This window comes from Dromiciops gliroides, chromosome 6 (assembly GCF_019393635.1).
Source record: "Dromiciops gliroides isolate mDroGli1 chromosome 6, mDroGli1.pri, whole genome shotgun sequence".
Lineage (NCBI taxonomy): Eukaryota > Metazoa > Chordata > Mammalia > Microbiotheria > Microbiotheriidae > Dromiciops > Dromiciops gliroides.
The window spans coordinates 278,333,313-278,347,454 of NC_057866.1; the positions used below are offsets into that span (position 1 = coordinate 278,333,313).

Below are 14,142 nucleotides of genomic sequence, written 5' to 3' on the forward strand. Positions count from 1 at the left end.
ATGAAGGACACCTGAAAACTACACCCTTCCACATAAATGTGAGCTGTCTTCTTGTTACAACCAGAAAAAAAAATCATCCTTCTGGAAAAGTGAACTTATCATAACTTGAATCCATTCTCAACTAAAGGAAAACTGCAAAAGGCACCACTTCTTTTTTCATCAACATGTCTTTTTCTGAAGACTACACAACGGCCCCGGGAGGTACTACCCACATGTGCCTCTTGTGGACACTGATGCTGACGGGCTCACTTCCACACTTGTAAATGCCAGGATTCCATCAGCCTAGGCCCCTCCCTGCCTTGGTGGCCTGGCTTGGGGGCAGGCAGGCCTCTCCAGGGAAGCCTGGCCATGTCTCTCACTGGGCTGAACACAAGATCTTCTCAAGTTTACTAGAGCTTGTCTCAGTCTGACCTAGCTTCCCAGAAGCCAGGGTCATCTCAGTGCCATGGAAGGGATGGCAGTAGGGCTCAGCACAGCTAATCACACCACTTTTCTTATGGAGCAGGCATAATAAATCATAGAGCAGTACCCAGGGGATTTGAAAGCATTCTGTGTTCTTGAAAAGCAATGATCACAACTGCCAGCGTGTTTTCACTCAAAAGAGCGGATTTCAAATACTCCCAAACATTCTCACTCTTTCCCTCTTGGCTCGCTAGTCACTGAGTGTTGCCAGAGGCACAGAGGACCTTGGTTACATGTGGCAACCAAACAGACTGTGGCCCAAGGCCACAGAAAGTGACCCATGGGGTGAGGATGGGAAAGAGGAAGAGCGGGAGAATCCATCCTCCAGAGAGATGCCCTCTCTTCTGGGCATGCCCCCAGGACCCTAGAACTGGGCTGGAAGGTTGTTGGTGAATGGAAAGCAGAGGCTTAAGGGATGGCAGCCAGAGACGGTGCAGTCTGCACCCTTTGCCAGGGCTGCCTGGGGGGCACTCGGCTACTTCTCTCTGCCCCCTAAAGGAACTTTCCTGCCAGCCCTGCATCCCCAGGTGAGCCCTGGGGTGTTCTCTTCTAGGCCTCCTTCCTGCTCAGTGGGCGTGTGTGTGTGAGACCAGAGATGGGCAGAAAGACAGACAGAGACACACAGAGACACACAGAGACAGGAACGTAGGCGGACAGACAGAATCCGTCCTTCCAGCTGCCGGGCAGAAGGCACCTCTGTTCATCGTTGTGAGACCCTTGTAACTCCTTTGCTCTCCCATCTGCTCTCTATCAGATCTCGGTGGCTAGTAATGCTGCATGGCTCATGGGAGCAGTGGTGAGGCTCAAGAGGGAGAGATTCTTTTGTACCTAAGGAAATAGTGACATTTACTCTCTGTGGTGAGAGCTGAAGTGGGAGGCTGATGGGAGACAGGTAGAGATGCCTTCCTTTAAGGGCACCCAAGCCCTATTCCTGAGTTTTGGGGAAAGAGGTCTCTGGAACCTCATGGGCTACTCAAAGTGCACTAGTTACAAGATGAGGACCAGCTTTGGCATTTAGGGTGCTGGCCTTTTGTAATTCTAGCCCCGGCTCACATTTAGTGCTGCAGCTGCTGAAGGCCCTGAGGCTGCTTGGCTGTGTCCCTGCTAACTCCACACTGGCCCACTCACTCTGGACACTGCTGGCAAGACCTGGTGTTAGAGGAATCTTGGAACTAAGCATGGTCCTCAGCTGACCTCAGGAGCCTCACGGAGGTGACGCACATTACTGAGATGACAAGTAGGATGACCCCACCACACACTGGCCCATCTGAGCTTATGCGCCAGAGTGCCTGGCACAAGGGGCCGACCGATGTTATCACTGATGGGCACTCCCAGCACGTCACTTGGCATGCTAATATGTAGACAAATGCCTCAGCCACTAGAATGCAGGATAGTTGAGTAGTTCTTTTTAGTTTCAAGCAGGTAAACAGGAGGAGAGGGTAATACCAAAGGTTCTGGGTTACTTTTGTGCTTATTTCCATAGTCTGTGCCCTAATCATTTGTCAGTAGGTCCATTAGTCAGTCAGTGAGCACTTACTTTTTTTTTTAAATAAAAGTATTTTATTATTTTCCAGTTATATGTAGAGATAGTCTTCAACATTTGTTTTTATAAGATTTCCAATTCCAAATTTTTCTCCGTCCCTCCCCTCCCTCTCCCCCTCTCCTAGACGGCAGGCAATCTGATATAGGTTATTTATATATATAAACATTAAATATATTTCTGCATTAGTCATGTTATAAGAGAAGAATCAGAGCAAAAAGGAAAAACCTCAAAAAAGAAAAACATCAGCACCCAAACCAAAAGAAATCGTATGGTCCAATCAGTATCCATATGCCACAGTTCTTTTTTTTTTTTTTTCTGGATTTGGAGATCCTCTTCCATCACGAGTCCCCTGGAACTCTTCTGTATCATTGCATTGGTGAGAAGAATCTAGTCCATCACAGTAGATCAACCCACAATGTTGATGATACTATGTACAATGTTCTCCTGGTTCTGCTCATCTCCCTCATCATTAGCCCACACAAGACCCTCTAGGTTTCTCTGAACTCCTCCTGCTCATTGTTTCTTACAGCACAATAGTATTCCATTACATTCATATACCACAACTTGTCCAGCCATTCCCCAGTGGTTGGGCAGCTCCTCAATTTCCAATTCCTTACCACCACATAAAGAGCAGCTATATTTTTGTACATATGGGTCCTTTCCCCTTTTCTATGATCTCTTTGGGGAAAAGACCCGAAAGTGGTATTTCTGGGTCAAAGGGTATGCACAGCTTTATAGCCCTTTGGGCATAATTCCAAATTGCTCTCCAGAATGGTTAGATCAGTTCACAGCTCCACCAACAATGCATTAGTGTTCCAATTTTCCCAGAGCTTCTCCAACATTTATTATTTTCCTTTTTTTTTTTTGTCATTTTAGCCAATCTGATAGGTGTCAGGTGGTACCTCAGAGGTGTTTTAATTTGCATTTCTCTAATCAGTAGTGATTTAGAGCATTTTTTCATAGGGCAATAGATAGCTTTGATTTCTTCATCAGAAAACTGCCTGTTCATATCCTTTGACCATTTCTCAATTGGGGAATGACTTGGGTTCTTAAAAATTTGATTTAGTTCCTGATATGTTTTAGAAATGAGGCATTTATCAGAAGTACTGCCCATAAAAATTGTTTCCCAGCTTTCTGCATCCCTTCTAATTTTGGATGCCTTGCTTCTGTTTGTACAAAACCTTTTTAATTTCATGTAATCAAAATCATCCATTTTGCATTTCATAATATTCTCTATCTCTTGTTTGGTCATAAACTGTTTTCCTGTTCAAAGATCTGAAAGATAGACTATTCCTTCCTCTCCTAATTTACCTATAGTAGCACCTCTTATGTAGTGAGCATTTACTAAACACCAACTGTACCAGGCACTGTTTTAAGGGCAACAGAGTCTATGGATGAAGGAGAAGACACAGTCCTATCTCCAGGACCTTAGAAGCCAGTTCAGGAGAACAGCAAAAAGGCAACAATTGAAGGAGATACATGTAGCCAATGTTCAGAGGGACAGCAAAGTGACCTGAAGGCTTCCTGGAGGAAATGAATTCAGCTGGGTCACAAGAAGGTTGGGGAGAAAGCACTGGGGAGCAGTGGGGGCCGGGGTGGTGGTGGCATGAATCAGCTTGAACGGCTAGGTAGTGTGGGCATCACTAGGGTATACTTGTAGATTTGTGATGAGATACAGCAACAGGACAAAGACAGCCAGCTGGGCTCCCTCTTGGAAAATGCACGGTCCTTATAATGACTCTCAATTTCTTGCTGGAACAAAGGCCCATCTTTTGATCTTCCCAGCAGTGCTGGTCTGGTGATGGTGTCTGGCAGGAGCCACGGACCACTAGGGTGTCCAAGTAGAGAAGTGGGGAGTCACCGGCAGGCCAATGGGAGAGGTGCGTGGTGGCAAGGAGCGGGCAACACCCTGCTACAAAGGAGGTCTTCCCTGAGAGGCAACAGTTGGAGTCACCAGGGCCGAAGCAGGAGGACGATAGGACATCAGTAGTGCTTTAGGGAAGTGGCTTTGTTATTCGTGCTCAGGACAGAGCAGGAGGAAGAGACAGCTGCTGTTGCTGCTGGACTTGGGCACTCACTCATTCTTTTCCTCCATTCCTTCACAGATGCAGTTCCACTGGCCTGCTTTGACTGCCTCCAGGACTCGGAACAAATAGTTCTCATCTGCCCATCCCACTGGGAGGGGTCTTCACATGCGTGGGGTGGACACCTCCCTAACTCGCTGAGGAGTCTGAGACCCCCTGACTCTCCTCAGCCTGGTTTAGCTTGTCTGCTGAGACGGTTTTACCAGGGAATGGCTGCAGTGGGTGCTATAGCTTCTTGGAACCACAGGTGAGAGCTGGGGGAACCAGGCAGACAGCAAAGGTGGAGGAGCAGCCCTCACACGAGAGGTGCCAGTCCTCCTTGAACACCTACACCCCAGGAGGAAGGGAGCCTTTAGCTTTCCAGCTTAGCCCCTTCCCAACAGCATCAGTTACACAAAGGATCCTTACAAATAGTGACCGTCCCATTTATCCAAGCAAAACTGCCCATTGAAATCAGCCAGGAGCAAGGTAAGACCTCAGACAGGGAGAAGGGACCACTCTTATTGAGGGGAAGTCCACTCTAGGCACTTCTGATCACAAGTGATGGGAGTCCAGGAACATGATGGGGGCAGCTGCTGTACAAACCTGTGGCCCTACACTCAAGCGAGCATCATTGTGCTCAGCATTCTCTCAGCCAGTCAAGAGTCAGACCTCCCTTATGTATGCAACAGTAGCACAGGGCTTTGCCTCCACCCACTATTCCTAAACTGGAGAGGACATAGGGAAGGACATCCAGGATGGTGAAGGGCTCTAGTCATTTTTCAGTTGTGTCTGACCCCATGACCCTATTTGGAGTTTCCTTGGCAGATCCCGGAGGGGTTGGCCATTTCCTTTTCCAGCTCATTTTACAGCTGAGGAACCTGAAGCAAACAGGGTGAAGTGACTTACCCAGGCTCACACAGCTAGGAAGTGTTGTCTGAGGGCAGATTTGAACTCAGGGAGATGCGTCTTCCTGACTCCAGGCCTTGCACTTTGTACACTATGGCGCCCCCTAGCTCCCCCTTTCCATCAATACCAACCTTCTCTTCAAAACAACTTGAAGTCAGTCAGGTGTCTTATCCTCTTGGGTAATTGCTAAATCTGACCTTGTTAAACCCTTCAATGTACAAGAAACTGAACCTATGAATTCAATAAAGGATACCAGATATAGCAGAACACCAAGGGTAAGGAAGGAGAAGGCCACAGTGTCACAAGAAATGGTAGACTTCACTTTTGAACTTTGAGAGTTTCTCTAAATTTAAATCTTTTGAAGTTTCAACATCACCATTATGAATGTTCAGGGGGAAAAAACCCAAACCAGTGAAATAAAGCGGGGTGGAGGTGGAGGCCAGCCAAACTTCAGCTCACTAATCCTCTTGGATGTCTTTCTTGGCTGCAAATTGCAATGATCTTATATCATGTTAACACTCTATGCCTTTGACAAACTAAGCATCCCCATTTCCCTCAGGCAAAGTGTCACGAATCTCCGATTAGTGGTATTAGCCTTATATTACAAATGTCAAACTAATACGAGCACACCTGTATTCACTGGCTGACCTACTTTGCATAATATGATATCTCAAATAAAGCTGGTTGCACTCAAAGCCCTATCATTTTCTTACCCAAATCCAATATATGTTTCAAAAGTTAATTTCAGGTACATCCCTCCTTCTTACCCTAAACTCTGTCACTTTTTCAAAAATAAATTTTCAAGTAAAATCGATTGTCCAGTCAAATATTTTGATTTGCTGGGTTGGTACACGATATAAATTCACCAACCTACAGCTATTTACAGAAGGTCAATGTAATGGTGAAAAGCCTATGAACTGCTTAAATAAATGCAGCATGTACAAATAGTTTGATATTTTGAAAAGAACCTCTGCTTTTTCCAGGGCAGTGACTCCCTCAGCTGAGACACACACACACACACACACACACACACACACACACACACACACACAACACTACCTAGCAGATGGCATTTGGGACTTACTGTGGCTGGAGATCCCACAAGCCTTTGGGCCAGGCTGTTTCTAGGACAACAGTCACCTGACTCCACATCTCCAAGTCTTTCTAGGTTGGCCGTACCTGTTGGCAGTTTGTAGTCAGCCAGCAGAGACCTGGAGGGCCTGCTGCCACTAAGATCTGCAGCCAGGCACCAGCTGAGGACTTTGATGATGGCCATCATGTAGTGACCACAAAATGCAGCCTGGATTATGTTTGTGTTCAGATGGAAAGGTGTCAGAGTTCATCGTGGCAAGTAAGGGATGTAAGGCTGGAAACTTTGAAAGGACCGCCAGTGTAGACTAGGAGACCACAATGTGAATGAGCTGCAGGAGGCTGACTAAGCAGGAGAGAAAGAGAACAGGGTCAAGGGAGACTGACTTAATGTGATTGACACAGGTTTGCAAGAAGAATGCCAGGGAGAACTGCTATACAAGGCTGCCACTACCTATGCCTAATTGGGTTTTAAACATTTCATCAGATGTGGGGAAAATATATGACTACATAGGACAAGCCTGTCTGAGTGGCAATAGCTACCAGTGAGAAAGGAATCACAAATTCAAGCTTAGAGTGAAAAGGAATCTAGCCAAAGGTTCTTTTTTTTTTTGTGGGGCAGTGGGGGTTAAGTCACTTGCCTGGGGTCACACAGCTAGTAAGTGTCAAGTGTCTGAGGCTGGATTTGAACTCAGGTCCTCCTGAATCCAGGGCCGGTGCTTTATCCACTGCACCACCTAGCTGCCCTCTAGCCAAAGGTTCTTAACTCTTTTGGGGCCACAGACCTTTTAGGCATCTGGTGAAGTCCATGGGACCCTTCTCAGATTCATATTTCTAAATGCATAAAATTAAATACATACTATTCAAAGGAAACCAGTTCTACTGAAATACAGTTATCAAGACTCTTTTTTGAAGTCCATCAATCCCTGATCTAGCCCAACTCTCTTATCTGGATGAGGAAAATGAGTCCTCCAAAGGTGAAGTGACTGTTATTAAGTAGGAATTGTGGGAAGCTGGATGGGGTCTTGAACCCTAAATGCAAAGCTCTTTCCACCACACTCACTACATGTGAGCAGATCAAAGTGGGAGCTTGAGTCTTCTTCAGAGGAACAACTTTTCAGCATGAGAGCCAGTCCAATCATTCACCTAAGGGTGCATCAGCAACACTTTTCTTGGCCATTCAGTCAGAGCTAAGGTTGGTAGCAGATTTTTATCGGGCACTATCTAATACATCCAGTAACAATAAGCACAAAGCCATCAAAACGGGCTGGTAGTCATTTGGTTCTCCGGTCGTCCTCCATGCTCATGGATCGGCTCCCATGCATGTAACTCTCATTGCCACACAGAGGACTCCCAAATCCATAGAGATCTAGGGCCAGGCTCCTAAGCATCAGGGCCAACTCACCAACTGTCTCTGAGACATTTCCAATCTTAAACTCAATATGTCCAAAATAAGATTCATTATCTTTCCCCCTAAATCCCTGTCCTCCAAACTTCTCTATTTCTGTAGAAAAACTGATTATGAGCCAAAGATACTCTTGTTTGGTTGTTTTTTTTTTTTTTAATGGGCAGGACAATGAGGGTTAAGTGACTTGCCCAGGGTCACAGAGCTAGTGTCAAGTGCCTGAGGTCAGATTTGAACTCAGGTCCTCATGAATCCAGGGCCAGTGCTTTATCCACTGCACCACCTAGCTGCCCTCTAGCCAAAGGTTCTTAACTCTTTTGGGGCCACAGACCTTTTAGGCATCTGGTGAAGTCCATGGGACCCTTCTCAGATTCATATTTCTAAATGCATAAAATTAAATACATACTATTCAAAGGAAACCAGTTCTACTGAAATACAGTTATCAAGACTCTTTTTTGAAGTCCATCAATCCCTGATCTAGCCCAACTCTCTTATCTGGATGAGGAAAATGAGTCCTCCAAAGGTGAAGTGACTGTTATTAAGTAGGAATTGTGGGAAGCTGGATGGGGTCTTGAACCCTAAATGCAAAGCTCTTTCCACCACACTCACTACATGTGAGCAGATCAAAGTGGGAGCTTGAGTCTTCTTCAGAGGAACAACTTTTCAGCATGAGAGCCAGTCCAATCATTCACCTAAGGGTGCATCAGCAACACTTTTCTTGGCCATTCAGTCAGAGCTAAGGTTGGTAGCAGATTTTTATCGGGCACTATCTAATACATCCAGTAACAATAAGCACAAAGCCATCAAAACGGGCTGGTAGTCATTTGGTTCTCCGGTCGTCCTCCATGCTCATGGATCGGCTCCCATGCATGTAACTCTCATTGCCACACAGAGGACTCCCAAATCCATAGAGATCTAGGGCCAGGCTCCTAAGCATCAGGGCCAACTCACCAACTGTCTCTGAGACATTTCCAATCTTAAACTCAATATGTCCAAAATAAGATTCATTATCTTTCCCCCTAAATCCCTGTCCTCCAAACTTCTCTATTTCTGTAGAAAAACTGATTATGAGCCAAAGATACTCTTGTTTGGTTGTTTTTTTTTTTTTTTAATGGGCAGGACAATGAGGGTTAAGTGACTTGCCCAGGGTCACAGAGCTAGTGTCAAGTGCCTGAGGTCAGATTTGAACTCAGGTCCTCATGAATCCAGGGCCAGTGCTTTATCCACTGCACCACCCAGCTGCCCTCCTAGGCATCACTTCTTTGTGACAACTACTTTCCATGACTGCATATCACCAGAATAATTGCCCTCCCAAATAACCGCTTCTCCCTGTTTCAGCACCAATCATTATAGAACCACAGAACCTGAGAGTGGAAGGGCCCCTAGGGCCCTGGAGGCCAACCTACAAGTGACCACTGGTCATGATCCAGCCTCTGCTTTAAGGCAGATCCCATGGGCCTGGCTGCCATGGACCTCCATCAGTGCCCTGGGCTTTCAGACACGCCGCTAAGAATGCCCACTCCGTCCTGCCCTTGGGGACGGGGTTTTTGACCTGACCTAAGACTGACGTGTATGCCTGTTAACTTCTCTCAGATCCTCTCCAATACATTAATCTGTTGGGCTCCTTTTAGGTCACGGTTCTTCTCCCTAGTGTCTCACCTATCCTGTTCAGCCAAGAGATCTCTATAATCGGCACTCGTGCTGTCCAGGGCTGGGAGAAAGCTACATCCAACAGGCTCCCAAGAACCGGCTGTTAAGTTTTCATTGTGAGCATTTATACCTTGGAAATCAGCAAATGCTACAAATTGGGGTAGATTTATGGTTTTGTCAATTTTCTAGACTTAAGAAAGTGACAGAGAAAATGTTAACCACAGATTAAACTCAGAAGTTTAAGGACAGTATTCCTTGTACTTTTCCCCCTGAGGGCTGACTGTTAATAATTTACCAGCATGCCACTTAAACAGCACAAGGTTGATGGAGCACAGAAATGTGAGGCATTCATTCCCCTACAGACTTCCAGCCAAGTGGACATTGAACCATCCTTGGCTTCTCTTTGAGTCCAACCATCGCCCCACTTCTGAATCCATGTGGTCCTAGCATCACTGAGGCTGCCTCTCTCCATCATCTTCACAAGGAGGGTAGAGATACTGTATTGAACCTTGTCTCCCCAGACATCCCCTCCTTTACTCAGAAAGAAAACTGGGCCCAGGATCCAAAGAATAGCTGGCTCTTGATGAAATCAGGCTGATCCTTCAGAATCCCTGCTTCTCTTTCTAGGTACTCATGAACTGTCTTCTCAACGGCCCATTCTTTTTGCTTTCAGAAGTCTAAAGCAAGCTCATGGGCTGACACTGCTGACTCTCTTCTTTTCCGTTTTGAAAATCAGGACAAATCCTTCCCTTTTCTACTCTGGTGGCCTCTCTCCTGTTTTCCATGATCTTTCAAATCCCACTGAGGGTGACTGACTCTGCCATCACATCAGCAGGTTTTCTCTGAACCCACTTCAGGTTGGGCAAGGTGCTGAAGGGCAAAGAGGTAAGTGCTTGCTATCTCCTTCTTAGGTTGTCCACTCTGCTTCTGTCATTTTCAGTACAAAATTTTCTTTGGCAGAAAAAAAACCAAAAGGGAATGGAGGATGAAGTAGCTCTGCCTTTTCTCTGTGGTGAGTTATCAACATCCCACCTAAAATTAATGTTGACATGTTAAATAAGGTTTGTAAAGTGTTTGGAATTTCACAAGAACCCTAGGAGGTAGGAGATAATATTCTAGATTATCTCAATCTTCCAGATGAGGAAACTGAGACAGGCAGAGGTAAAGTGACTTGCCCAGGATCACACTGCTAGTAAGTATTGGTGGCAGGATTTGAGCTCTGGTCTTCCTGACTATAGACCCACAGCACCACCTTGCTGCCTATACTTCGGACTGTTTCCCAGGATGTCCCCTCTTCTATCACAAACTTTAGAAGAGAGAGGTCATTTCCTCCTTAGGGCTCCTAGCAATCAATGCCTCCCTTTTAGAAAGAATCAGATGCAGAATACTCCGTGATGACTTCTCTGCCTTCTGAAGAATGACATTTTTAATTAAGGCAAAGCAAAAAGGCATTCATTGCTTTGTTTATTGACATATTTGGGTAACTGAAGTTCTTCTATCATTGTTATGCTATGCTGGGACAATAGGCAGCGCAGTGGATAGAGCACTGGCCCTGAAGTCAGGAGGAACTGAATTCAAATCTCACCTCAGATACTTACTAGCTGTATCACTGAACAAGTCACTTAAGCCCGATTGCCTAAAACATCAGGGGTCATCTCCGGTTGCATAGCCGGTTTCCGAACCAAAAAAGGCAAAACCTCAGTCTCCTAGAGCAGAAGCCCTCCGCAGGCCAGAAGAGGGGCGGTCCCCACACACAGCTCCAAGCTAATTGGCTGGTCCATAGATTGACATGATTTACAGGCAGTAGAGAATCTGACTTTCGAAATCTCAGAAAAGTCACCTCATGCTTTCTCCTCGGGTCAGAGCTGCCCTGATTCTCACAATGTCTTTCTCAGCAGGGGGTGGCACTCTGATTCTCACAGTATGAAGGACAAACCACCACCATGCCAGGCCAGAATTCCTCATTATTTTCTCTTTGTCTGTAGTGTTCTCCAATGACAAAGTAAATATTTTTATCTCCACTGACCTTTCCCCAAATGCTCTTCACCACAAGTCTCCATTTGGCTCATGGATTTCCACACATGAATAGACCTTTTTCTGTGCCTCAGTCTACCTTTATTTCTCATGGAACAGTGACCAACATGAGAGGTCTGTTTTCTTAAACAAGATTAGCAAATGAAATGTTATACAATGCTGTGGATTATGTTACAAGTGTCTCTCAGTGTTGTGAGACTAGATGGGTTTCCACAGAGAGCAAGGCTGTGGTAATGGGAATGTTGAGAGAGAGAAAGAGGTGGGGGGGGGGAAGGGGGCGGGGAGGACTCAGTCCTGCCACAAGATCTTTCTCTTGAGTGTTATATACTTGTGCTGACTTTTTTTCTCATCCCCCTCTCTGGAGATGAGAGGTCCACAGGTGTTACACATTACACACATTTTCTGAAATGCATCAATAAGTTATGCTAATTTAGTTTTTCCTTCCTCACACATTCCTACTCACTCATGCAGAATACTTGGGATCCATCAGGGAAGGGGGGGTAAAAGAAGAGAGAGGTGGGGCAGGGGAAGGGTGGGAACTCATTCCTCTTCCTCTTCCTCCTTCTCCAGCATGAAGAGCCCTTCTTAATATACAATACCCCGCCCCTCCCTGCTCCCTTCATCCCAATTCCTTTTATCTTGGCAGTTACTTTTGAATAAGGTATATCCATCTAGAGCCATAGCAGGTAAGTGAAGATTCAATGATATGAAGGCTGATCAGGGGCCTTGGACTGGAATGCAACTTTTGGTCCCTCTTGTTCACTCCATCAACTGAAGCAGAACATGGTGAGACAAATGTGGTGAGATGAGATTCTAACCTTCAGGCACTTGGAACTGGGACCAGGTGAAGTTATGGGATGGAATGACAGGCACTGGTGTTTTTTGTTTGTTTTTTTTTGGGGGTGCGGGGTTTGTGGGGCAATGGGGGTTAAGTGACTTGCCCAGGGTCACACAGCTAGTAAGTGTCAAGTGTCTGAGGCCGGATTTGAACTCAGGTCCTCCTGAATCCAGGGCCAGGGCTTCATCCACTGTGCCACCTAGCCGTCCCGCACTGGTGTTTTTAAAATGCTTTCTCTTTTCCCCTTGCCCCAGGGAAGATAGGTGAATTCATACAAATGAAATCCATGTATATAGTACCACTCCATTATAAAATAATTCCCATTATAGAGATGAGGAACGTGAGGGCCAGAGAGTTTAAATACCTTGCCCATAGTCACACAGCTAGTGAGATAGCATTAGAGCCTAGATGATCTTTAACTGCTAGTTCAGCACCCTAACACCTTATGTTGCCAGCAACACTGCATGTTGTTGTAGCAATAAAATAGAAAGGAGTGAAGCACAATATGAAAACGATTTAAATATTTATGGGAACAGATGCTTTAAACACATTTGAACTGATTGCCCAAACATGATGGAACCTTAGTAATGAGAGAGATGATATCAGATAAGAGTTACAAAAATGTTTTAGATCAGACTGCCCATTGAAAACCAATTTGCACTGGGCTCCGAAGCCCTTGGCAAGAGCAGGTTTTCCAGAACAATCCTGGTAGATGGCTTCTTCTCTCCAGCAAGTCTAGCTCTTTTTACATTCAAAGCACATTTAGATCTTTGAAGTCCCACACTTCTCACAAGGAGTTCACAGAGAGTTGGGCAGCCCTGTCTTTGGCTTTTTTGGTTTTTGTTTTTGCTTTTTGCTTCCTTTGGCAGCTCCTCCCACTCCCTAGGCTTGATGGATGCACTGTAATAACTAGGGGCAGAATGCCAGAAAAGAAGCCGGAAGAGGTGAGTCTACTTCACCCTGTGGGTGACCTTGAGCCAGGACTTTGTCTTCTCTGGGCCACCTATGGCTGCTTTAGAAGCTCAGGGTTGAGCTTGGCACCTGTGTGACATTGGAACAGCAGCAGCAGCTCTCCTCTACAAGACTTCATGACTTAGGAATCACAATTTGATTCAGTTCAAAGCATAGGTGCCTCCCATTGTTGCCAATATCAACAGCAGTCAAGAAGCATTTATTAAGTGCCTCTACCTGGAGTAAGTGCTGGAAGCTACCTGTCCCATAGGGGAGCCAGCACACTAAGCAGCTCGAGCAGGCTGTACAGACTACTGAGTCTGACACACTTAGTACCTGTGGGACCTCGAGTAAGGCATTTGCCCTCTTTGGCCAAGGTTCTCTTTGGATTGGATCTCAGAACCGAGTCAAAGGGATTCTTCTTGACTCTCATTACATGTGATCCAGTCTTGGCCTGGGTCACTCTCTTACACCATTTCCTGCACCATAAGTTTCTTATTTTTGAAACCTTCATTTGTCAGGAGGGAACAAAATAGCATCCATGACACCAAGGCCTCCAGTTTTGTAATTCCTAGAAAAACATCCTTGGTTCCCTCCAGGGGAAGTAGAAAGCCATTGTCAGGTCTGATGGATCTTGGGAAGGTCTCCATCATGTCTCAGGTACCTGCTCCAAGAAGGAAGCATGCTACCTGACTGCTCCTGGTAAGCTAAAACCATGGCATCCTCTCATCATTTTGGGACCAGGCTGGGGTATTCTCTCTTTCACTAGCACCTACTGAGCTTCATCATTATTTTACAGAGCATGAGAAGGTGCTTCTTTCCTCCTCAGAGGAAGGAGGGCTCAGGTCTATCTTATACAGGAAGCACCTCAAACTTATTACATAGCTTCATGTGGTCAGCAGCCCTGGTCTGCCATTTCTGGAAAGTCTTTTAAGTAAAGGCTGCAAGCAAAACAGGTTAACTGGAATTTCATTTCCTTTCTCCGTTGTTTTTTGGAAATACAAATGACTAATGAAATTCTCAAAAGCCAAGTAGAGGGCAGCTAGCTGGCGCAGTGGTTAAAGCACCGGCCCTGGATTTAGGAGTACCTGAGTTCAAATCCGGCCTCAGACACTTGACACTAGCTGTGTGACCGTGGGCAAGTCACTTAACCCCCATTGCCTAAAAAAAAGAAAAAAAAAAGCCAAGTAGAGTGGAG

The 14,142-nt window shown here is 45.7% G+C and overlaps 1 protein-coding gene across 2 annotated transcripts in view; it reads right to left on the reverse strand.

Moving 5' to 3' along the window:
• MICU3 (mitochondrial calcium uptake family member 3) overlaps positions 1-14,142 on the reverse strand; it is a 93,189-nt gene that overhangs the window by 64,932 nt on the left and 14,115 nt on the right. The window lies entirely within an intron of this gene.